General features: G+C 51.2%; 1 long non-coding RNA gene across 1 annotated transcript in view; it reads right to left on the bottom strand.

Moving 5' to 3' along the window:
• Positions 1-16,599, bottom strand: part of LOC142071982 (uncharacterized) — a 32,286-nt gene extending 15,687 nt beyond the window's left edge. Inside the window, exons 1-3 of the long non-coding RNA XR_012668265.1 lie at positions 16,268-16,599; positions 13,738-13,865; positions 7,196-7,360 (exon numbers count right to left, since the gene is read on the bottom strand). This is a non-coding gene — a long non-coding RNA (uncharacterized LOC142071982). The remainder of the gene's footprint in view (positions 1-7,195; positions 7,361-13,737; positions 13,866-16,267) is intronic.
• Between the last annotated feature and the right edge of the window lie 6,667 nt (positions 16,600-23,266).

The following is a 23,266-nucleotide window of genomic DNA, read 5'->3' as shown; positions in this document are numbered from 1 at the left end:
ATTGAGTGGGCCCCTCGGGGATCAGTTCTGGGTCTGGTTCTGTTCAATATTTTCATCAATGGTTGAGATAATGGCATAGAGAGTACACTTATAAAGTTTGCGGACAACACCAAGCTGGGAGTGGTTTTGAGGATAGGATTAAAATTCAAAATGATCTGGACAAACTAGAGAAATGGTCTGAAGTAAAGTGAATTTCATCCTATAAGGACAAATGCAAAGTACTCCACTTAGGAGGGAACAATCGTTGCACACACACAAAATGGGAAATGATGGCCTAGGAAGGAGTACTGCGGAAAGGGATCTGGGGGCCATAGGGGATCACAAGCTAAATTAGATGCTGGTTAGGCCTCAACTGGAGTATTGTATCCAGTTCTGGGCACTGCATTTCAGGAAAAATGTAGATAAATTGGAGAAAGTCTAGAGAAGAGCAACAAAAATTATTAAAGGTCTAGAAAATCTCTCATGAGCTATGAGAGAAGATTGAAAAAATTGGGTTTGTTTAGTCTGGAGAAGAGAAGACCGAGAGGGGACATGATACCAGTTTTCAAGCACATAAAAGGTTGTTACAAGGAGGAGGGAGAAAATTATTCTTCTTAACCTCTGAAAACAGGACAAGAAGCAATGGGCTTAAATTGCAGCAAGGGCAGTTTAGGCTGAACATTAGGAAAAGCTTCCTGTCAGAGTGGTTAGGCACTGGAGTAAATTGCCTAAAACCCGCACGGTAAAAGACCCCGCAAACCCGCACGGTTATGCCCGAACCCTAGGAACGGGTGAGGGTGGGTGTCCTAGAGTGTGTGAGTAACAGAGAATTTTGTGCCGGTAACGTGACTTGATCACAATCTAGAAGTACCTACATGGGGAACAAATATTGGATACTTGGCCCTTCAGTCTAGTAGAGGAAGGTTGAACACATTCCAATGGCTGGAAGTTGAAGCTAGACAAATTCAGACTGGAAATAAGGCCTACATTGTTAACAGTGACCGTAATTAGCCATTGGAAAACATACCCAGGGTCGTGGAGGATTCTCCATCCCTGACAATTTTAAAATCAAGGTTGGATGTTTTTCTAAAATAGCCACTCTAGGAATTATTTGGGGGCAGGTCTCTGGCCTAGGTTCTACAGGGGGTCAGACTAGATGATCATAATGGACCTCTGCCTCTTCCCACACCAAAATACCCCTAAGCCCTTTCCTGCATTTCAACAGATTTTGGTTTTTTTAAAAAACGTCATTTGTAATAACTCCCCGGTTAAAAGCCTCCGGCGTCAGGAGCTGGGGGAAGTTTGAGAAAACTTCTGCAGCACAAGCCTGACATGAACGCTAGAGCCAAAGGAGAGCTCCTCCACGGGGAAAACAGACACTGGAGGGGGACCTGTTCGCATGCACCAGGCCTGTGTGTAGCACTGGTCCGTTTACACCTGTGCAGAGTGGGTGTGGAATGCTTCCCCAGGCCAAATTCCCCACCTGCTCACTCCAGAGCTCCTGATTCTGTGAAGGGGACCCAGGGCCGAGGGGAATCTGGCACATCTTCACCACAGCAGAGACGAAATCCAGGAGGATTCCTGGCTGGGGACCACCTCCCCAGGCCCTGTGGAGATGAGCATGCAGAAGGGAGGCACGGGAACAGCCAGCATTCCCTGGATCCCCCGTGGGAGGGTGGGGTAGGAGAGTGGTGCTGTGGGGTCAGCTGCCTGGGGGACCCTCTGTCAATACAGTGCTAAAGCCGAGCTTGGATCCTAGCCCAAGGTGCCTCCCACCTGAACCCTCACTTGGACAAACGCCCAAGGGAGCAGACAGGCCTTGCACTGGGTCCTGGAGATCACCCAGCCAACTTGGACTGAGCAGGGGACTGGCTCCCAGAGACCAGTGCCTGCTGTGTGAGCACCCCGATTCTCCGTGGCACCTTTACACTGCACTCCGTAGCCCCTGGCATAGGGGACGTGGTGGGGAAAGGAGGGAGCGTGGCTGGCAGATGGGCCGGGGAGGGGCACTGCAGCTGAGAGTTGCCCCAGTTTCAAACTCCAGAACACGGGGAGGCATAAACACGGCTCCAGCCCTCTCTCCCCCGGCCCGGCGCCACGTGGGAGGCCGGGGAAGCTGGCGTGGAGCGTTTAGAGGGCACGTTCCCATCACAGCTCAGCCAAGAGGCCTCAGGCGAGCCCCGGTGTCGTTTCATCGTACGGCCGCACAACAGGTGCCAGTTGCTGGCTCCCCATAAAAAGGGGCTTCTTGGGGTGGCCAGAGCTGCCGAGCCCAGGCTGAGTAACTGAATTCAGGCCTGGAAACAGACCTCGCTATTACCACTAATGCGGCCTGCTGCCCATGACTAGCCCCTCCCCCGGGGTACCCCCGAATAGCTGGCAGCCCCGCTACGTGGCTCTGTCCAGTCGCAGTGAGAACAGGACTTAGCGGAAGGGGAGAGCACAGGCTGGCTGCATGGGGCTGGAAGCTTTTCCACTGCAATGCTGCATTGCACTCAGTGGGGTGGGTGGGTGGTCTCCCCTGCCTCACCGGGCCCCGATCAGAGCCATGCTTACAGCTGCAGGGTGTATGCACCGTTGCCCTCTTCTGGATGGACCCAGAACCGCTCTGCTCTGCATCCTAGGCCCTACACAGCAAGGAGCAAATAGGGATTCTCCTTTACCTCATGCAGTAGGGGCCTGTGCTTATAGAACAGGTGAACTGGGGGGTGTAGCACCCGCCTTGAATTTCTGTGTGGCTGCAGCAGGGTAATAACTGAGCAGTCCTAGCTGGTTTGTTCCTGAAAAGGCCCATCACCAACGGAACAGATTCCTGAACGCCCCGGGGAGCTCTCCCATTCTGGCTGGTGCATGGCTGGGGCTCATGATGGTTTTTTTCTGTCTCTTGTATTTTCGAGCCACATCATTCCTTTTACGTTGCTCTGTGGGTAGATGGGTTTGTCATCTTCCTTTTATGTTGCTTTTCATTTTCCACTCAGGATCAGCTGTTGATGTCACTACACAGCCTTATGCGGTCAGTTTTCCAGTTCTCTCAATTGCCTTTGGTTTTGTCACCCAATGGCCACTGAGGAGTTGAACATGACTGCAACAAGCCAACTAGTATATCTCTGCACCACTGCCCTCTGCTGGAAGGAATCAGAACTGTTCTATAGTGTCATAGGCCCCATACTGCTAGCAGATAATGGCAATTCTCCTTTAGCTCAGCTGTTTTTGGAGCACCACTCTCTACCCCCACAGTGGTCACCAGGGTGACATCCCAGGGGGCACAGGATATGTTTTGTGATCTAGGTTTATGCATCACAGATCTAGATGGAGCCCTCCTCCTGTGAAAAGCAGGGCTAGGTCCTGGTAATTGATGCTGCAATCATGGGGCCATGGTTCATTTGGAGCTGCACAGCACCTATCCCTTAGGTCACCTGTCCATTAGGCCCATAATCCCTTCAACGGGTGACAATCAAAGCAAGGGGGATGGTATAGCAGAGACTGGGATCAGAGACCTCCATTTGCTTTTCAGCAAGGGGAGAGGTGCTGGGGTCAGCTCTCTGCCAGCCAGGCTGTAAGATGCCAGCCTGCTCCCAGAAGAGTGGTGATCCCACGGTTTGTACTGAACACAAACCCACATTCACGTCTGGTAACCAGCTCAGCCAGAGGAAAGCTACAGGAGAGCCTCCTACGGCATGAGGTGCCCAGCTTGCTGGCCCGAAGGGTGGAGATGCTGGTTAAAGGAGAAGCCACCCTAGATCTGCTCTGTAGTAACCAAAGGCCATGGAAGCACAAGGCAGAACTGGACCTATGATCCCGAGCCACTTGACTCCAGCATCTTCAGGAAGGCAGTTCCATGGAACCAAGGGATCTCATGAGTCGTGTCTGATGGAGGGAGGTACCAAAGTCTCCAGGGTGGAAGGAGGCAAAGGAATGGCCAATTTAAGACTCAGATCCAACACCGAAGTGGGTTTGGATCCAGGTTTTAGTTTCAGCTGGTTGTAGAGTTAGCACATAGTAGTGAAGTTCTACATCTGGATCCTTACTGTATACAGAGAAATGATCACCTCTCTCTCCAGTGGGATGATACTTACCACATCAAGACTGGATGTTTGTCTCACAGCTCTGCTCTAGGAATTATTTGGGTGCAGTTCTCTGGCTTGTGTGATGCAGGCGGTCAGATGCAATAATCACAACGGTCCCTTCTGGCCTTGGAAACTATGAAGACCAAAACTGCAGGGACTTTGTTTGCTCTTGTATCCTAGGGCATTGTCAGACAGCAGGCTTCAGTGCCTAGAGCACCAGGCTGGGAGTCAGGAGACCTGGATTCTACCCCTAGCTCCGCCACTGGCCTGCTGAGTGCGGTTGGGCAGGCCACTCTCTCTGTGCCTGTTACCCCTCCCACTCTTCGTCTGATTAGTTCCCGGAGAAGGGACTGTCTTTTACTGGGTGTATGTGCAGCTCCTGGCGCAAATGGGCCCCGATCTTGGTAAGGGACTGTCACGGGGTGGGCAGCCCTTTAAGGGGAGATGGGTCTCAGCCCCACCTGTGACCCAGCCAACTGCTACCCCAGGTGGGAAAGTGCAGGTGGTCATGTGACCTAACCAGGCCTTTGGGGTAGATAATGAAGAGGCCTGGGGAAGAGAAGGTGGTGGCAGACGGCTGTGGAAACTGCAGGGGAGACTCTGCCGCCCAGAGGTATAGAGGCCTCCCAGCTGTGGTTGTGGAAGGACTGTGACGAAGATCTGGGTTTTTTGAGTTCTAGCTGTGTAGAAAGGCTAGGCGGCCAGTCCGGGTGGAACTAGATGAGGATACTTGGACGCTGCTGGAAATGGTGCAAGGACTTAATAAATTGGGCCCCGAAAGGGGAATCACCTTTTGCGTACCTAGGACTGTGTAGAGTTTTAAGGAGCCTTGAGAAGGGAAATGGAGGGGGGCTGCTGCAGAGCCAACCCAGGCCACAAGTGGGTGCTCTGGAGGCAGTGACCCTGTGACAGAGACTCTAGATGCGACTGAAATATTAATAATAATTGCCCATTTGTGTCTGGCTGCCCGCCGCCCCCTCAGCATCACTTAGAATCATAGAATCATAGAATCATAGAACATAAGGGTTGGAAGGGACACCAGAAGGTCATCTAGTCCAACCCCCTGCTCGAAGCAGGACCAATTCCCAGTTAAATCATCCCAGCCAGGGCTTTGTCAAGCCTGACCTTAAAAACCTCCAAGGAAGGAGATTCTACCACCTCCCTAGGTAACGCATTCCAGTGTTTCACCACCCTCTTAGTGAAAAAGTTTTTCCTAATATCCAATCTAAACCTCCCCCACTGCAGCTTGAGACCATTACTCCTCGTCCTGTCCTCTTCCACCACTGAGAACAGTCTAGAACCATCCTCTTTGGAACCCCCTTTCAGGTAGTTGAAAGCAGCTATCAAATCCCCCCTCATTCTTCTCTTCTGCAGGCTAAACAATCCCAGCTCCCTCAGCCTCTCCTCATAACTCATGTGTTCCAGACCCCTAATCATTTTTGTTGCCCTTCGCTGGACTCTCTCCAATTTATCCACATCCTTCTTGAAGTGTGGGGCCCAAAACTGGACACAGTACTCCAGATGAGGCCTCACCAATGTCGAATAGAGGGGAACGATCACGTCCCTCGATCTGCTCGCTATGCCCCTACTTATACATCCCAAAATGCCATTGGCCTTCTTGGCAACAAGGGCACTTCTGCCCAGGGTTTCCCTCTCACCAAGGGTCTGTGGTCTACTGAGTCTCTGTATCTTTCCTTGCTGCCCCTGATCTCTCTGCATCCCTCTGGGTGGGGTTCACAGCTCCTCCCCATTTCCTTAGTCTTATTTGTAGATGCAATTAACAAGCTGTTCTCTTCCTCTTCTAGAGCACCTGAGAAAGCAGACAATAAAACTGGACCTACTACAGATACCTGCATTTCCCCATGAGGCCAAAGGGTGGTGCTCACCTGTGAGGGAGATGGAGCTTTCTCAGGGGCCAGGCTGAGATTCTGGAATGAACTCCACAGAAACCAGGGACCACCCCAAATTCATCACCTTCCACTCAAAGTGCTAGTTACATTTTTCCAACTGGCCTTCTCTAGGCCTCCAGCAGCGTGGGAGCGTATTTAGCCCCACCTCCCCTACACACACAATCATCCCTCTGGGGAGAGGATAAGAGAGAACAAACCGCAGGGGACAGGTGTCAGGCATGCCTGGAAGAAGCTCAGATACTGCCAAGAGTGGGAGAAGAACCTGCGTGGACATCTCCTTGCAGCTTGATACTTTGCTGTAGCTGAACCCTTTGCTTATAGTCCAACATAGGACGTCAGAGACAGGCTCAGACTCAGGGTCCAGTGAGCCCAGCACCCTCTGCCTAACAGCATCTGGCAGCATCTGTACCAGGGAAGGTGCAAGAACCCTTCTAGTGGGAAGTTATGGAATAAACGACCCCTGGGGAAAGCATCTTCCTAATAGCTCTGTGTGGCACGAAAGCTTGTCTCTTAGCACCGGAAGCTGGGCCAATAAAAGCTATGACCTCACCCACCTTGTCTCTCTAATATCCTGCGACCAAGAGCCGCAGGCATTCCTAGCCTTCGTCAGTTAGAGACAGGCTTATGCCCTTATCTCCGTGGCATGAAATCCTCGCAGTACAGTGTAGGGCTGCTCCCTGCCCTGAGAGCCCTATTTGGGGTAGTTCACGGGCAGGCCTCGCAGTATCCCATTGATTTCAGCCATTCTGCCGCACTCCCCGAATACTTTTCATGCCTGGCAGCCTGAGCCATCTGTCTTTGCTTTGTAGCTTTTTTCACACGGCTACCGAGCCAGGTACAGCTCTGAGTTTTGGCTGTGTGCCTCCTGGGTAGCAACTTTGTCAGATATCCCATTACTTCTCCAGGAGATACCTCTGATCCCCACCTCTCCCTCCTCCCACCCCGCTGTCATTGGTGCCCTATCCTTTAGCAGACAGTTACCTTTGCATTCCCCAAAAAGAAAAGGAGGACGTGGGGCACCTTAGAGACTAACCAATTTATTTGGGCATGAGCTTTCGTGAGCTACAGCTCGCTTCATCGGATGCATGGCTGAGTATCCAGTTCTGAGAGCTCATTCTTAATCTTTCCCTGTTTGCTGTAGAGGATGTTGATCAAGTGGTTCCCCAGTTTCTTTCAGAGCATGTGACGCAATCTGTCAGCACAGTCTGTGTGGTACGTAGACTGTAATGGATTTTTTACCTTCAGTCCTTTTGATACGATGTCCATCTGTTTGCAGTTGGAAAGGAAGATGATGCCTGTCTGTATCTGTACGAGTTTTTTCATTAAGTTGATAGATTTCCACTCCATACGGCTAAATTCAGCGCCTTGCATAATGACAGGTTTCAGAGGAGCCGCCGTGTTAGTCTGTATCCGCAAAAAGAAAAGGAGGACTTGTGGCACCTTAGAAACTAACAAATTTATTTGAGCATAAGTTTTCATGAGCTACAGCTCACTTCATCGGATGCAAATGACTCTGTCTGTCCTAAGTGTTCTCTGGTCATTGGCTGGCTCTCCTCTGGATCCTAGCTTCAATGATTTCCCCTTCCCCCCCCCCCATCACATATTAATTTGTTGTGCCCCTCGGACTCCACTTGCATATTAACTTCAGGTGGATCCCGTCTTCCTTTTGGTGCAGGCTCTCTGCAATTGGACTGCTGCTCCCTGCAGGCCTCCTCTTGGCCAGGGCCGGCTCTACAGACTCCCAGCTTCTGATATTCCTCCCTTCAGGGCCTTTACAAACTCCCAGACACTCTCTGGGGTTAACAATACCCCTGCCTAGGGCTAGTTTAATACCAGAACCAGTGGTCGACCACCCAGGGCCCCACACCGAAGTCCAGCCCAACGACACAAAGGAAAAGTCCATACATAGCTCTGGTGTCTTCTCTAATGCCCAGAGATTTTCTTCTATCCCAGTCTGATCTCCCAGCCAGCCCTCCCTTGCTGGGGCTCTGATGTCCAGCCCCAGACGCGGCAGGGTTTCCTGCCCCCCCACCAGGAGCCTCCTGCTCGCTGAGTTTTACCCACCATGCTCCCTGGGGTCATGGTCCTGAAGGAGCCTTTTTCTCCCTGCAGTGTCCACCAACATAGCTACTGCTCCCCAAGCTTCCCCCTCTCCTGCAGCCACCTTCTGCCCTTTGTAGAGAAGTGCCCAGTTCCCCACAGGTGGGCTCATCCCCTAACCAGGGCTGGCTTGGCTCCAGGCTCTGAAGCCCCTGGGGCAAGGCACTCTGTTGCACTCTGCTTTTTCCCCAGACAGTCCCCAGGGCCTAACAAATCCAACATCTCTCTCTGTACCAGCCTCTCCTCCACCCCGAGATGCTGACATCCAGCTGGATCTCTGACATCTCCGACACTCTCTCCCTCCACGTAAGTCTGTCAAATACAGCCATCAGGTTTGTCTGCCAAGATCTGTTCTCAAGAAAGCCCGGCTGCTTAGTGCTCAGAGCTGCAGAAACCCTAACGGGGTTAGCGATTCCTTCCCCGCCGGGTAACTTCTGTTCTTTTACGGAAGATTTGCTTTAGAGGGGAAGTAACTGGTAGGATCACTCATCTTTTCTTGCGCAAAAAGTGGCGTTACTGTTACATTTGGGTTCCTCCAAGTCTTCAGTCCTCTCCCCCGTTTACCATGACTGCCAGTGGCACGGTAAGTTCAGGACATGGGACCCCAGGAGGTATATTCGCCGGATTAGCTGCGTAGGTTTCCATCCTCTCAGTATTCCCTTACGTGATCTGAATCAGATTTTCCTTATCTGTCCAAACTGTTCTGTCTTTGTTTTTCTTGCCAGACACAGACAGAATTCCAGATCTTGCCCATTTTCTGAGTCCTGGTTAATTTCACACACACACACACACCTGCATTTAGTAAGGCACCTGCTTTCTCCCGAGAATCTTCGTTCCTGAATATATTGATAACAATGCTGCCTACTCCTACATGGTGCCAGTCCCTCACTAGCCGTGTGCCTGCCCTTTTCTTTTCCCTCCAGGCATCTCCTGGTCAAAAAGATATAGAAAAAAATAATCAGTAGATCGGGGGAGGGTGGGAGCTCAGAGAAGAGCCGCTGAACTGATTAGGGGAGCGTGAGGGATTGATTTGAAAGGAATAATGTACAGCGCTAGATCTGCATCGCTGGGCTAAGTCCTGACGGCAGGGGGGAACATGAGAGCCACCTGCAAGTCTCCGAAGAGTGTAAACACCCAGCAGGGGCAGGAACTGGTTAACAAGATGTACGTCGGGTTGAGGAGGAGGAACGGGATGGAGCATCCAGAAGAGCTGCTTCAGCGTGAGATGTATCAGGCTGCAAGGGAGTTTCCCAAAGGGTAGTGGCAGGAGCCCCACCTCTTGGGGAAATAGATAAGTCCCATGGCTGATACTGAAAATTACACTTGGCAATATAGGGAGCAATGCTGCCTGGGCAGAGATGGGCCAATCAGGGCCCAATTCATTGGCTTTTCTCATCTCTAACGGCTTTGATCCAAGGACACCTAGGCTGCTGCATGGCACAAAACCCAAGAAGAACATAATGACTAACTCGGAGGCTGTGCATTTCCTTTCAGTGGAACGGTACAGATTCGTATCTGGAAATCAGGCACTACCGGGCCTTGCTTTAAACCAAACCTCCAGGCGGATGGGGCTGGAGATCTCCATTGGGTTCCCAACAGGGTGTCACTAAAGCTACCGCTGCTGCCAGCAGTGAATGGTCCCCCTGTTGGCACCCTCTGCAGAAATGCTGAGCAACGCATGGCCCTTCCCACTCGCTTTGGCCTGCCCAGGCCAGCGGTGAGGAAGCTGGGCTGGGGACAGTGTGAAATCGGCCCTGCTGCAGCCAGCTGCAGGGTCCTGCAGAGAGCATCCGTCTCCAGAGCACTTCATTCAGCACCTCGTGCAATTTAAACAAAAAGAATGAATTAAAAATAGCCTTTGAGTCAATTCGTAGAGCACTGGCCTCTGGCCAGGCCTCAGCTCTCTGCTGATGTGTTGACATCCATGCAAGATTGCTGCCTGCTTGCAACATAGCTAGTCCAGCTGAGCCTCTTGACAGGTCAAAAGAAGAGCCAAGGGAGGCTCAGTGCAAGAGCAGCATCTGTCCCTGATCTGCTCTGCTCTCCCGCCAGCATCTGGCTCTGCAGGGAAACGTCTTCCGGCCTTTCCGGCATGTGCCTCTCTGCCGCGGGCTGCACTTCATGCGTCCCACACAGCAGGGGTAGTAGCAGTGACCCGCGAGGACCGTGCCGCCTCTCCACTGAGTGTCTGAACAGAGAGAGCTGGTGTCAGTCACTCAGGCAGCTTGGTGGTCCTTACACTGCCCTCCCTTGACAAGATCTGAGTCAATGGAGGAGAGCGAAGCCTGACAGCAAAGCCTAATTACTTCTGTAGCAAGGAGTCTGTCCCTGCTGTGGGCTTGAACCAGTCACGTTAGAAGTGAAGCTGGGGGAGACTCTCCGAGGGGGGCTGGCGCTGGGGGCATTTCCAAGCAATACTGAGCACATCCCATCCTGCGATATCAGACCGCTTTAGCAAGCTGGGTATCATCAGCCCCACTTTACAGAGCCATTTATCCAGGGTCCTACGGCAAACCTGCAGCAGAGCCAGGATCAGGGTTTTGTAGCCTCTGAGGGCCTCCAGACACAAGGAGGGAGAGGGGTGCTTGGCCCTTTCACAGGGGCTGTTGTTTGAGCGGCTCCAACGGGAGGGGTGGCGCTGGAAGGAGGATCCCAGGCTTCTCGGGGCACCTGACTTGTTCCAAGTGCTTCTGTGAGCCCTACACCTGTTCCCAATGGGCCAGTCCCCGAGGCCCTGGCTCGGTTTCGAACACAAGCAGATTCCTCCTGGAGTCAATGGGAGCCTGGCCCAAGGAAGGACCCCACTAAGGCTAAGGAAGCCCCCTCAAGACTTGGCCCAATGGACTTCACCAGCTTTGTGAGTGTCCTGAAGAAGCAAAGTCTCCCCGGTCCTGGGTGGGCATCAGTCAGGCGCCCAGGCAGGGATGACAGAATGTCTGTCTCACGGCCTCAATTTCCCCTCCGTGAAAGCATGATACTTCCTTCCTGCTGCACGACTTCTCGCTTGTTTGTTTAGCTCATGAGCGCTTCAGGGCAGGGACTGTCTCTTGCTCCATATTTGGACAACAGGTCCCGATCTCAGGCCGCCCCACCCCCCGGTGATGCTAACAGCACTAAACGGATATATGTTCTGGGATTGTCTAGAAAATCATTCTGGCCAACAAACCCCATGCAGCCCCCCGTCTCCCTGCCCTGGCATTCCAGCACCCGACACTGACTAGAGAATTTGGTTCATCCTCATTTGCACTTGGCTAGTACATCCATCCACACATGGCCGTGTCAGGGACCATGCAAGATAGGCAGATAATCCCCACACCTAGCAAACACGCCAGCGTCTTGCCCCTTCTCAGAATGGAGCCTGCTGAGCTACATATAGCAGGGAGACTTCACTCCCTTTTACAAAACACACCATGCTTGTATCTTTCTAAATAATCACCGCTAAACAGCCCCCCGGGCATAAATAGGAATAGGACAGAGTGCATTCTCTGCTGCATTATCCTGGCTTTTTGATTATGCTTCTTGGCTTGTTTCCTCATGTCAGTAATTCACAGCAGCTGTCCCAGGCACTAGTGCAAGTTAGTTGGGGTGAGAGTCAGGACTTCTGGCTTTTTTTCTTGAGACTTCTGCTTGCTGTCACCTTGGGCAAGCCCGCGACCCGCCCTGCCTCAGTTTCCATATTTGTAAGATGGAATCAGCAGCACAGAGGCCAGCTCCCCGACTCCCAGTCCTGCACCTTCTCCCCCTTCCTTCCATTCGTTACTCCCTACGGCTGCGGGTGACTCTAGCTGATGTGGGTCTGGCTGCGCTGCTCTCAGCGGGGGAGACAAACTCCTGCTCGCAGGGCAGGGCTAGGACCCTCTGAACAGCAGTGGCCACGTTAGACGCAGGTTAGCCTCCTGAACTCCGAGCCAGGGGGTCAGCAGGGCTGGAGAGCCTGAGCGGCTGCCTAAACCGCATCCCCGCTGCTCTGGTTACTGCCCGAGCTTGAGCCCCACGCGCTTGAGTCTGTCTGCCCTGGGTGGGGCGCTCGCTGCCAGCTGCAGCATAGACACCCCTGTGCTGACGACAAAGCTTGAGGTACAAGCCCATCCAAGGCCTCAGCAGCGGCTGTGCAGGAGAGCAGCACCTCCCCTCCCCGGGCCAGGCCAGCAGATGCCCGTCTCAGGAAACGGCAGTCGCTCTGAGTCCAAACACAAACCAATGACCAGGTAGAAATCCACAGCTGTCACATGCTACCCACCCCACTTCAGAACTTCACAGCCTCGTGCCCCTACAACTTGAGGTGAAGGAAACTCTGCATTAGCAGCATAGGGTCTATGAAACACATAGACGCCGCTGCTCTTGCCCAGCAGGGGGCAGTGCTGTGCACACACGCACGTGCGAGCACACACTTGCTAGTCAGCTCACTTCTGCTCTTCAAAGTTTAGTTAACAAACCCCTGCAGGAGGTAGGTAAGAATCGAGCTCCTTTAGAAGCGGAGGCAAAGACCAGAAATAATTAGCTCGTAGCTACTCAGTGGCAGACTCAGGATTCAAATGCAGGACATCCTGCCCCTTCGGCCTGAGCTCACTCCTCCGGACACTGCTGCCAGCAGCTCCTCCCACGAGCAAGGAAGGAAAAAGGAACCTCCCATTCTAGCAGCACCCTGAGGTGCACAGGTCGCAGCAGGCCCCTCCTGCTCCGTTTATTAGCACGTCGAGCCGGAAATAGTCCTATGGAAACAAAAGACCCCCACAACCTCCGCTGCCGTTAAAAAAAATCCTGCCCCAGGAAGAGCGGCGTAACACAGAATGATGACGTCACATGATTTGTGCTGTCTCAACGCTAATCAGAGCAATAATGCCTATTGAGACAGCTGGTTTAAAAGGCCTGATGTAGAAGTGAAAATTCCAATAAAACTCTATTCGCCCATCCCCATTACGCTAATGGTAGCGACTGCTAAAAGCTCCCTTCTATAGACGTTCGTATTAATGGGCTAATTACAGGAAATAAAATCCGGGGCTGAACATTACAGCATTGGCTGATTCATTCGGCACGGTCATCTCTATCTTTTTGATTTAATTAATGCATTTCTTGATGTGCCAACTCTTTGTCTTGACTGGGATTTTTGTGGCAATTTTCAACTTATGTAGTTGAAAGCAAAAGGAGAGAAAAAATTAATCTCTACATCAACTCTTCCGTTGGAAAGGACATATATCAAAACCTGGGACCAGACAAAGAAACCCGCACGTCACGGTGCAACGGTGAAAGTATGATAGCCCACAACTATTGTACAATGTAACGGCATGGCACCCCCCCTCGTGAGCGCCTCCTTCTGGGGGGGGGGGTGTCTGCAGTCTTTAAGCAGTCCCGCTCCTGGTATTGGGCAGTATCCACTTCCTCCCTGGAGGCAATGGTTTCACCCTCTCTGGGCCCTTTTGGCCCCAATTGGGCCACTAAGTAGTTCAGATCCCCCTCCCATTGACAAACCTGAGTAGCCCTGCCCCCTGGTTAAGGGCGGATGGGTGCTGAAAGGCTTAGGGATCACAGCCTTGTTAAGAAGCTCTCAGAAGCTCTAGGCTCAGCACCCACACGCTCCGCACACGCTCCTCCAAACAAACAGACAGAGCCCACGGGATATTTCAGTCAAGCAGCAAGCACACCACAAACACAGATACACACACTACAGACAACAAACTTACCCCAAGGGTCACGTAATCGCTCCTCCTTCACCTGGAGAACTCCCTCGCCAAACTCCCCTGTTCACCGCTCCTGTTTGCTAGCTCCTATTGTAGGCCACCTTTGCCAGAGGATGTTGTGAAGGTCAAGACTATAACGGGGTTCAAAAAAGAGCTAGGTAAGTTCATGGAGGATAGGTCCATTAATAGCTACTAGCCAGGATGGGTAGGGATGGTGTCCCCAGCCTCTGTTTGCCAGAAGCTGGGACTGGGCAACAGGGGATGGATCACTTGATTCCCTGTTCTGTTCATTCCCTCTGGGGCACCTGGCATTGGCCACTCTCGGAAGACAGGATCCTGGGCTAGATGGACCTTTGGTCTGACCCAGCTGCCAAAGGTGTGGAGAATCCCTCCAGAGCATACTGTATGGGCCCAGCTTCACCAGGCCCTCCAGCTCCACCCAGTGGGTATCATAGAATCATACAATATCAGGGTTGGAAGGGACCTCAGGAGGTCATCTAGTCCAACCCCCCACTCAAAGCAGGACCAATCCCCAACTCAATGATCCCATCCAGGGCTTTGTCAAGCCTGACCTTAAAAACTTCTAAGGAAGGAGATTCCACCACCTCCCTAGGTAACCCATTCCAGTATTTCACCACCCTCCTAGTGAAAAAGTTTTTCCTAATATCCAACCTAAACCTCTCCCACTGCAACTTGAGACCATTGCTCCTCGTTCTGTCATCTGCTGCCACTGAGAACAGTCTAGAGCCATCCTCTTTGGAACCCCCTTTCAGGTAGTTGAAAGCAGCTATCAAATCCCCCCTCATTCTTCTCTTCCGTAGACTAAACATCCCCAGTTCCCTCAGCCTCTCCCCATAAGTCATGTGCCCAGCCCCCTAATAATTTTTGCTGCCCTCCGCTGGACTCTTTCCAGTTTTTCCACATCCTTCTTGTAGTGTGGGGCCCAAAACTGGACACAGTACTCCAGATGAGGCCTCACCAATGTCGAATAGAGGGGAACGATCACGTCCCTCGATCTGCTCGCTATGCCCCTACTTATACATCCCAAAATGCCATTGGCCTTCTTGGCAACAAGGGTACACTGCTGACTCATATCCAGCTTCTCGTCCACTGTCACCCCTAGGTCCTTTTCCGCAGAACTGCTGCCTAGCCATTCGGTCCCTAGTCTGTAGCTGTGCATTGGGTTCTTCCGTCCTAAGTGCAGGACCCTGCACTTATCCTTATTGAACCTCATCAGATTTCTTTTGGCCCAATCCCCCAATTTGTCTAAGTCCCTCTGTATCCTATCCCTGCCTCCAGGCTTGACAAAGCCCTGGCTGGGATGATTTAATTGGGGATTGGTCCTGCTTTGAGCAGGGGGTTGGACTAGATGACCTTCTGGGGTCCCTTCCAACCCTGATATTCTATGATTCTATGTTTCTATTCCAGCGTATAAACTGGATTGAGCAGGGTTCTAGTAGCCAACAGCTATTGTACCCACTGGGTTGACCTGGGTTCCTGGTAGCCATTAGCTATTGTATCCACTGGGCTGAACAGGGTTCTGGTAGCCAACAGCTGTTGTACCCATTGTGTGGAGCTGGAGGGCCTGGCGAAGCTGAGCACACACAGTATGCTCCGGAGCTTCTCCACACCTTCAGCAGCTGCTGACCTCACTGGGCAGTGTGGTTGCTCAGGATCAGAGTCAGACACTCCAGTGCCTGTTTTCCAGGGGAAGAGGGGGAAGCCCTGGGTATCACCCTGGAGAAGAAAGCATGGGGTATAATCTTGCACTGGCTTCCAATGGGCTGCTACAGGTGGGATTTAATAAGAATCAGGCATGATATTAATCAACGCTCTAAATAGCACATAAAAAATATCCCCTCCCCCCGATTTCTTTTTGTGCTCTGCTAAATCCTGCCAATGGGGAGGGAGACAATATCTCTGTTACAAGCGGTTGGATGCCGGCTTTGCATTTTCCTGGCTCTTGCATTCCCACAGGTGTCCCCGTTTCTTTTCTTTATAAACGGCCCTTTTGATTTACTTTGCTTCCAGCAAATTTTAATTATCTCCCTGCTCGCATTGTCTGGCAAGGGGAAGCGGCCAGAGATTCCATCACCAGACAGCTCGGGCACGGCGGGGCAGAACCTAATTCAAATAAATAATCATTTGTCAAAATTCTCCGTTCCTGGGACTGGGCTTCTGACGGTGTCTGAGCTGCTTTGTCTGTAAAGACTCAGATCCGTGGCAGCTTTGGCTGGGTGTACTCTTGTGCAATTTCCCTCGAGGTCAGAGGCGACAATGTTGGCCAGCTTGGGAGGTTGTGACCTGCAGGCCAAATTAAGATTAAAGCAACCGCAACAGTAGCAGCAGCAGCTTATCCATGCTGAAAAGATGCCAGCTGGAAAGGAGCTAAGGAAATTGCAGGGTGAGCCTCAGCTTCAGATATCCCCTTTGATTTAGGTTTTCATTTACAACAATGATCAATAATCAGCTCATCTAGCAGGACCCCAAGATTAAAACTCTATTCCCGGGTCTTGATAATTACTGTATTTACCAGCTATTAGTTAGGCCAAAAGTTGTGGATAGCATGTACAGCGTCGGGTACAGCGGGTACAGCGTCGGGTACAGCGGGTACAGTCGGGTACAGCGTCGGCTGTAACATAAATGGAAGTCACGAGGCAACACTATTGCAGATAGTGTTATACATGCTGTATTGATAGGAGTTAGCGCTTGAAGAAATGCTTAGTGTAAGCTGTGGTGCAGTTCTTTTGAGAGACTGGTAAAGTTTGTTCCATCTGAGTGCCTTTGGCTGAGTTGTTCACAGATATACTGCAGCCTCTGCCCGTGGGTTACCTGCAAGTGAGCAAATGAAACTTTACACAGAGTCGAAACATTACAGGCACAAACAGTCTATTAACAATTTAGTGATCATTACAAGTGCTGGGGGGGGGTCTTGCTCAGGTCACCCAGAACTCTCAGCCGCTGTGTTACTGCTCTGCCTCAGCAAGAAGGACCTTTGCTGCTGCTATGCTATTGTCAAGGCTGATTCCCCACTCTGGCACTTCGAGTGCGGAAGGTGGAGGCCTGCAAGGACTCTAAAAATTAATGCTGGCCACTCCAGGCTTGTACTAAACTCCCAAGGGTACAGCTTTTCTCTGACCTTGGATGGGTAGATGCTGCCACCACCCAAGTGCAGAACCCCTTGGAGAGCCCAGGAAGGCACACTTGGGAATTTCTTCCTGTGGGCTACCCTCGAGCCCTTTCACCCTGCCCCCCTTCCAGGGAAGAGCTGAGAAAGAAAAAAGAAAGGAAATCAGCTCTCGCCACCAGCTAATTAAACAACATGTGCACAAACCTCTTAAGACCCAACAATCCAATTCTGTTCTTCAAAAAAGGTAAATTTTATTAATAAAAAAAAAGAAATAAAACAGATCTGGGAACTCAGGCTATTGCTAGATATTAAAAGAGCAACTACAAGGATTAAGCACCAAGAATAGCTTTCTTGAGGTCCAGCTTAAAGGGTACAAGCAAAACAAAAGCACCTGGGGTTAGCACAGAGGAATCCACAAGCCATAACGAAACAAAAGGGATAAACCGAATTGCGTCTTCCTAGACATTTCCTGATCTATTCACATAGCTGGGGTTTTAAATGAGTAGTTTCTAGGTAGGATACTGATGATTTTTCATACCTAGCCCAAGCTTCTTCCAGCATAGCTGCTGCCCTCTCTGCCTCTCCCTGGGAGAACAACAACATACAGACAAAAGGGGAGTTGTTTTTCAATTTTAAAAAGTTCTAGCCGTCCCATTGGCTCTTTTGGCCAGGTGCCCACTCCCTTCCTTTTACCTATGCATAGCAGAGAGACTTTTTAACCCTTTACAGGTAGAGCAATTAGAGAACAGCTACTAAGGGGGATTTTATAGCTACTGACACCCATTTTATTTATCACACTTATACATCAGTGTCCTGGAGCACCAGCTTGTCTGTCTGGCCAGCAACTCTTCTGGACTCTGCCAGCCCAAACCTGGCCTTGCAGGTACTAATCAGTGAACCCCCATTCCTGAGCTCCCTAGAAACATCTCCCGGCCATGTCCAGTCCCTCTCCCTGGATACACAGAAGTTATTACGTTTGTTGCCTCCAAAGAGACAGAGCACACACCAGCCTGTTAGTTCACCTGAGGCCTTCACCCTTCAGTTTAATCCCCAACACTCAGATGTTTTTGTAATAAAACAAGAAAAGGCTTATTATTAAGAACAGAGAATGAAGCAATAATAATAGAAGACAGTTTATGGGCACAATTAAAACGAAACAAAACACGCTTTCCAGTGACTAAAACTTAACTTCAGCAAGTTACAATCTCTGTCTAAGCAGGTTTCTCACCACTAGTCAGTTCCAGCTCCTCTTGGTGTTCAGGCCAAGAGGATCCACTTTTCATGAGCTCAAAGGGTGCAGCTCCCCCTTCATCCCCTAGGTTATGGTTGCCAAAATGGTCATCTGTTTCTGCTTATATTTCCCAAAGTCTATTATCTCTGTTTCAAGATCCAGGAAGGCTTCCTGGGGGGTGCAGGCTCCATCCATCATTGTGATTATTCAGCCATCTTCCCTCTGATTGTTTAGCTTGATGGCTTTGTTTACCTTCTATGTAGATGTACTTTTCATTGTCCTCTGAGGTATTACCTGGCTGAATTTATATTGGAGACGCAGGAAAACAGGCAAAGCGACATTCCTTTGTCTGGACAGACTGGGCTTATGCTCTGCTTGCCAAACATCTTTTTACGAACACATTTCCAGCACTTAATTCTTTATACACCGCCTGTACATGCAGCACGCAATAATGTTAATGACCAGCCTGTTGTCAGTTTGCATACAATACCATCCGTGATGCCTTTCAGATACAGATGATGACAGCCGTGTGTTGGGGCAATGAGTGCTTCAGGCCTGAGGCGAGTTATGGTAGGGTGTGCCCTCTGCCATGGAGGGGGCTCCCTGGGTCACACAAGGTAATTACACTGCCATTGCAACCCGTTCTAAAGAGAAGGCTATCAAGGCCTCATAGACACTGCAGGAGAACTTCTGCTGCTGTAAATCTGGAGGCAGTTTGGTGCTGGGATTTCACCTACAGAGACACCAACCTTACTGTGACGAAGGCACCTGTTGGTGCCAGCTGGCAGAGGGCACAGGGCGCATAAGGATTACAAGGAGCCTTTGGCTCTGGTATCTACATGATAATTTGCCAAAGAGTGTCATGTAAGGCCTGTACTGAAAGCCTGTGTCACACTGCGCCACACTGTAATATGTAGTACGTCCGGCTGATATGGAAGGAATTATATGTGTATACTGAACACTGTGTTCTTAAGGTCTGTGATTTGAGGCTGGTCACCAAAAGGGGAGAAACAGTGTTTCTTTCAGGCAGAAGATGGTTATCTGTCAGTCTGTCTACATGTAAACAGAGTGTTGTATTCGTCACATCGATTTATAGTCTGAGCCACATGCTCCTCAAGTGATTGCAAAGTCTCCAGGGGAGACCCTAGACAGGAAAACCCAAGCAACAGGTTATCCTGCTTGCATGTGCAGACAACAGATTTTTGGACCATAACTGTAGAGACAGAGGCAAACTCCTCATCTTTCCACTGAGGACGCAAGAAGACAGTGTGCTGGTCTCATGAAGGGGAGATCGCAGCCAAAGATGGCCGTAATATGCTGGAAGGATTTGGGGTGTGGTTTTGCTTTATATAACACGAGAATGTTTTTTTAGTGAACTTTAGGCTCTAGTGTGTGTGTTGTGATTTTATTCTATATGTAACCCTTTGTTTCCAATTTCTCTGCTGGCTAGCCCCATTTGAATCTCTGCTCTTTGTTAAATAAACTTAAACATGCTTTCTCTTTCAACAAATCTAAGTGCTGTGTGTTACACGGAACTGTGTCCTGTGGTGTGACTGGTAATATGGGGTGTGCTGTTCCTTTGGGAACAGAGGGTCTGGGAATGCTGTAAGTGTCCAGTGGATCAGGAGATGAACAGTGCAGGGGGCACAGGTCCTCATGCTAAGGGCAGCTGGTAGCAAAGTGCCCCACAGCTCGGAGTACCCTGGATCATATGACCACTTGGATCATAATCTCTTGACTCTTCACTCCCCTATGTGTGTGTATGTTTACATGCAAAATCCTTTGTTATTGTACATGTTTACACAGCACACTCACACAAAACACAGTGACTACATTGCAATCATGCCGAGCCACATACGGACACTCACAGACCCACCCCATCCACACTGACATACATCCACCCAGCGTCATGCTGGCAAGACAAAGGGTCAAACATGAACTCCCTTGAAAGAGGAAAACCGAGGTGCGTTGAGGCAATGGTGATCAAATCTCAGCGTTATCAGAATGGGTGATGATAGACTCCTGACACAAGTCCTCCCTGGTGAGCTGAAATTCGGAAAGCACAGGAAGAGTGGGCCACATAACACCTTCAAAGACTGCCTTAAGCAGAAGCTCAACTCATGTGGTATTGTAGTGAGGAGGTGTGGCCTCCCTCTGAGCCACAGGGAGAGGAACCGCCCTCTGTGTCCAGTTGGGCGGAGTCAGACCCGCCTGGCCCCTCCCACCGGAAGTGGGGAACAGGAACGGGAAGTATAAAAGGCAGAGCCTCTGGCTCAGTTGGAGCCAGAACGCCAAGGGAGATGGATGTGTCCTGCTTGCTCCAGCTGACTGGCCCTGCCGCCAAGCCCAGTGACGCCCTGCCACCGGGGAACCGGTGTCTACTGCCACTGGCCACTTACCCGGAGGAGACGGAAGACGCCCCGTGGTTTCAGGTACCCCGAGGGGAGGGGAGGAAGTGGCCCAGGGACGGCCGACCTCGGTCTGGTGCTCCGCCTGAAGCATGGTTGGCGTATTGCAGCTGGCTCCCTGCTGACCCAGTGGCGGACCACGCCGCCACTGTTAGGGCCCTGGGTTGGGGCCCGGTGGAGTAGGTGGGCCTGGGCCCCACCTGCCACCCCACCCCTAGGGTGTCAGCCTCTCCTCACCAGGCCAAGAGACCTGCGTTCGTTGGTCGTCCACCGGAGCTAGGACGCCCGACCCCTGGGGATTTCACTCTGTCCAGGCACCAAGGGCCCAGAGCTAATTGACTACTGGGTTTGCTCTTCCCCGACTGAAGGGGCTGTAGACGGCTGGCAGCTCAGCCTCCGCCTAAGGGTCAGAGCCTACTGACCTGGGAGACCCTGCTTCTACCCCAGGCCTGGAACCAAGTGACTATCTGGGGGCCCCGTTAGATCAGTTGGGACACTAACCCCTAACACTAATTCCCCTGATACTAGGCAGCTGTCTTGACAGCGTTGTGAGGTGGTGTGGCCTCCCTCCGACCCACAGTGGGAGGGACGACCGCCACACCACTACAGGTATAAATATGGACACCTTTGAAGACACAGGCAAGGACAAACCTGACCGGAGAGCAACTATCAATATGGGCTGTAAACACTTGGAGAAAGACAGATGTGAGAAGCTGATTGAAAAAGGGGCCAAGCATCATGCCAAGTCTTCAGAGGGAGACTGAACACTCCTAGGTGATGTCTGTTGACGACCGGCTCTTGGCAGACTGTACAGCTGTGGCGTCATCATCAGGCATGACAGACAGTCATACACACTCTATTCAGCACTGGTGAGGCCATATCTGGAGTATTGCATCCAGTTTTGGGCCCCCCACTACAGAAAGGATGTGAACAAATTGGAGAGAGTCCAGCGGAGGGCAATGAAAATGATTAGGGGGCTGGGGCACATGACTTATGAGGAGAGGCTGAGGGAACTGGGATTGTTTAGTCTGCAGAAGAGAAGAGTGAGGGGGGATTTGATAGCAGCCTTCAACTACCTGAAGGGGGGTTCCAAAGAGGATGGAGCTCAGCTGTTCTCAGTGGTGGCAGATCAAGGAGCGATGGTCTCAAGTTGTAGTGTGGGAGGTCTAGGTTGGAAACACTATTTCACTAGGACGGTGGTGAAATACTGGAATGGGTTCCCTAGGGAGGTGGTGGAATCTCCATCCTTAGAGGTTTTTGAGGCCCGGCTTGACAAAGCCCTGACTGGGATGATTTAGTTGGGGATTGGTCCTGCTTTGAGCAGGGGGTTGGACTAGATGACCTCCTGAGGTCTCTTCCCTCATCTTCTATGATTTCACAACCTCCTTTAGAAGCCTGTTCTAGAATTAAACTACCCTTAGAGTGAGAGAGTTTTTCCTAATCTCCACCCTAAATCTCCCTTGGTGCAGACTAAGGCTTCTATTGCTCTATGTATGGCAAACACCTCGCACTTTGTGGGGTGCTGTGTCAAGAAAACACTAAGAAACACCAGCCCAAACGACACACCCTCACAACCCATAATCAGCCCCACACGCCCCTGCTGATCCTGTTTGAAAGGACCCCTTTGGCAGCACCCTCTCCTCAGCTGCCCTTTCCAATTGCCTATCTCCCCGCAGGTCACCGAGCCCATTGTGCCGGGGCTGTGGGGGGTCCAGAAGGAAGCTGCATACTCTCAGCAGCGTGCTGGTCAACACAATGAAACCCTGTGATTAGGGACGCCATTTGGATGGAGGGGAAGGAAAAAAATAAATCCATTTTGCTGCAATAAAGCTTCCTACTGTATTTGCCTAATACACACACACGGTGTTCCTGGAACACCAGCACTTCAGTAAACAATTTGTAAGTAGAAACTTTTCTGAAGGACAGAAGGCTCTCTGTGGATATACACTGGTATCTAGCTTTGGCAGGGTGGGGGCATGTGGGCTGGCAGAGAAGGCTGACCAGAAAGGGCATGACCAAGACCCACCCACCCTTGGAGACAGATTGTGGCTTTGCCGGTCGCTCCTGCGATAGGACTTGTGCGGAGCAGTGCTGTAATGAAATATCACCTTCTTTCCAGGCCCCGTGCTCTCCCCTCAGCTCACACCGTCTTCCCTGCCCCCCGAGCTCACAGCCCTAGTGTCAGGTTTCAGAGTAACAGCCATGTTAGTCTGTATTCACAAAAAGAAAAGGAGGACTTGTGGCACCTTAGAGACTAACCAATTTATTTGAGCATAAGCTTTCGTGAGCTACAGCGTTCATCCACCTTCCCCCATGGCCAGGTTCTCGGCAAACGCTCCCGCTTCCTCCTTTCGATCGCTCAAACCCGACTCTCCCCGCCTGTCCCGATGGCTCAGGGCCTGGTAGCCATCTCGGGTCCTGACTAGCACAGCTTCCTCACTGGTATCGCTGGTTCTCCTCTCCCCTGTACTGTTTGCAGGCCTGCGGCTAAAGTCACCTGTTGCATTGACCATGGCTCCATCTCCTCTGTCCCATCCTGAAGCTAGCGTGCCTGGCTCATGCTCAGCTTCCCAGCCTGGCCTGCCGGCATCTCCTCCTGCCAGCCCCCAGGCTCCTCTAGTCCAGCCTTTCCTTACTGTACTCTCCAGCTCCTTGGCCCGCTGTTACTGTTATTAATTCATGATAATGTTATGATTAGGGCTGGTTGAAAATTTCCATAGAAACTGGTTTTTGATGGAAAATTGGGTTTCTGACCAAACAAAA

The sequence above is a fragment of the Caretta caretta genome, chromosome 5, assembly GCF_965140235.1.
Source record: "Caretta caretta isolate rCarCar2 chromosome 5, rCarCar1.hap1, whole genome shotgun sequence".
NCBI classification, from domain to species: domain Eukaryota; kingdom Metazoa; phylum Chordata; order Testudines; family Cheloniidae; genus Caretta; species Caretta caretta.
Note: the sequence above shows the minus strand (reverse complement) of the source record. Positions and strands in the feature narration are given on the sequence as shown.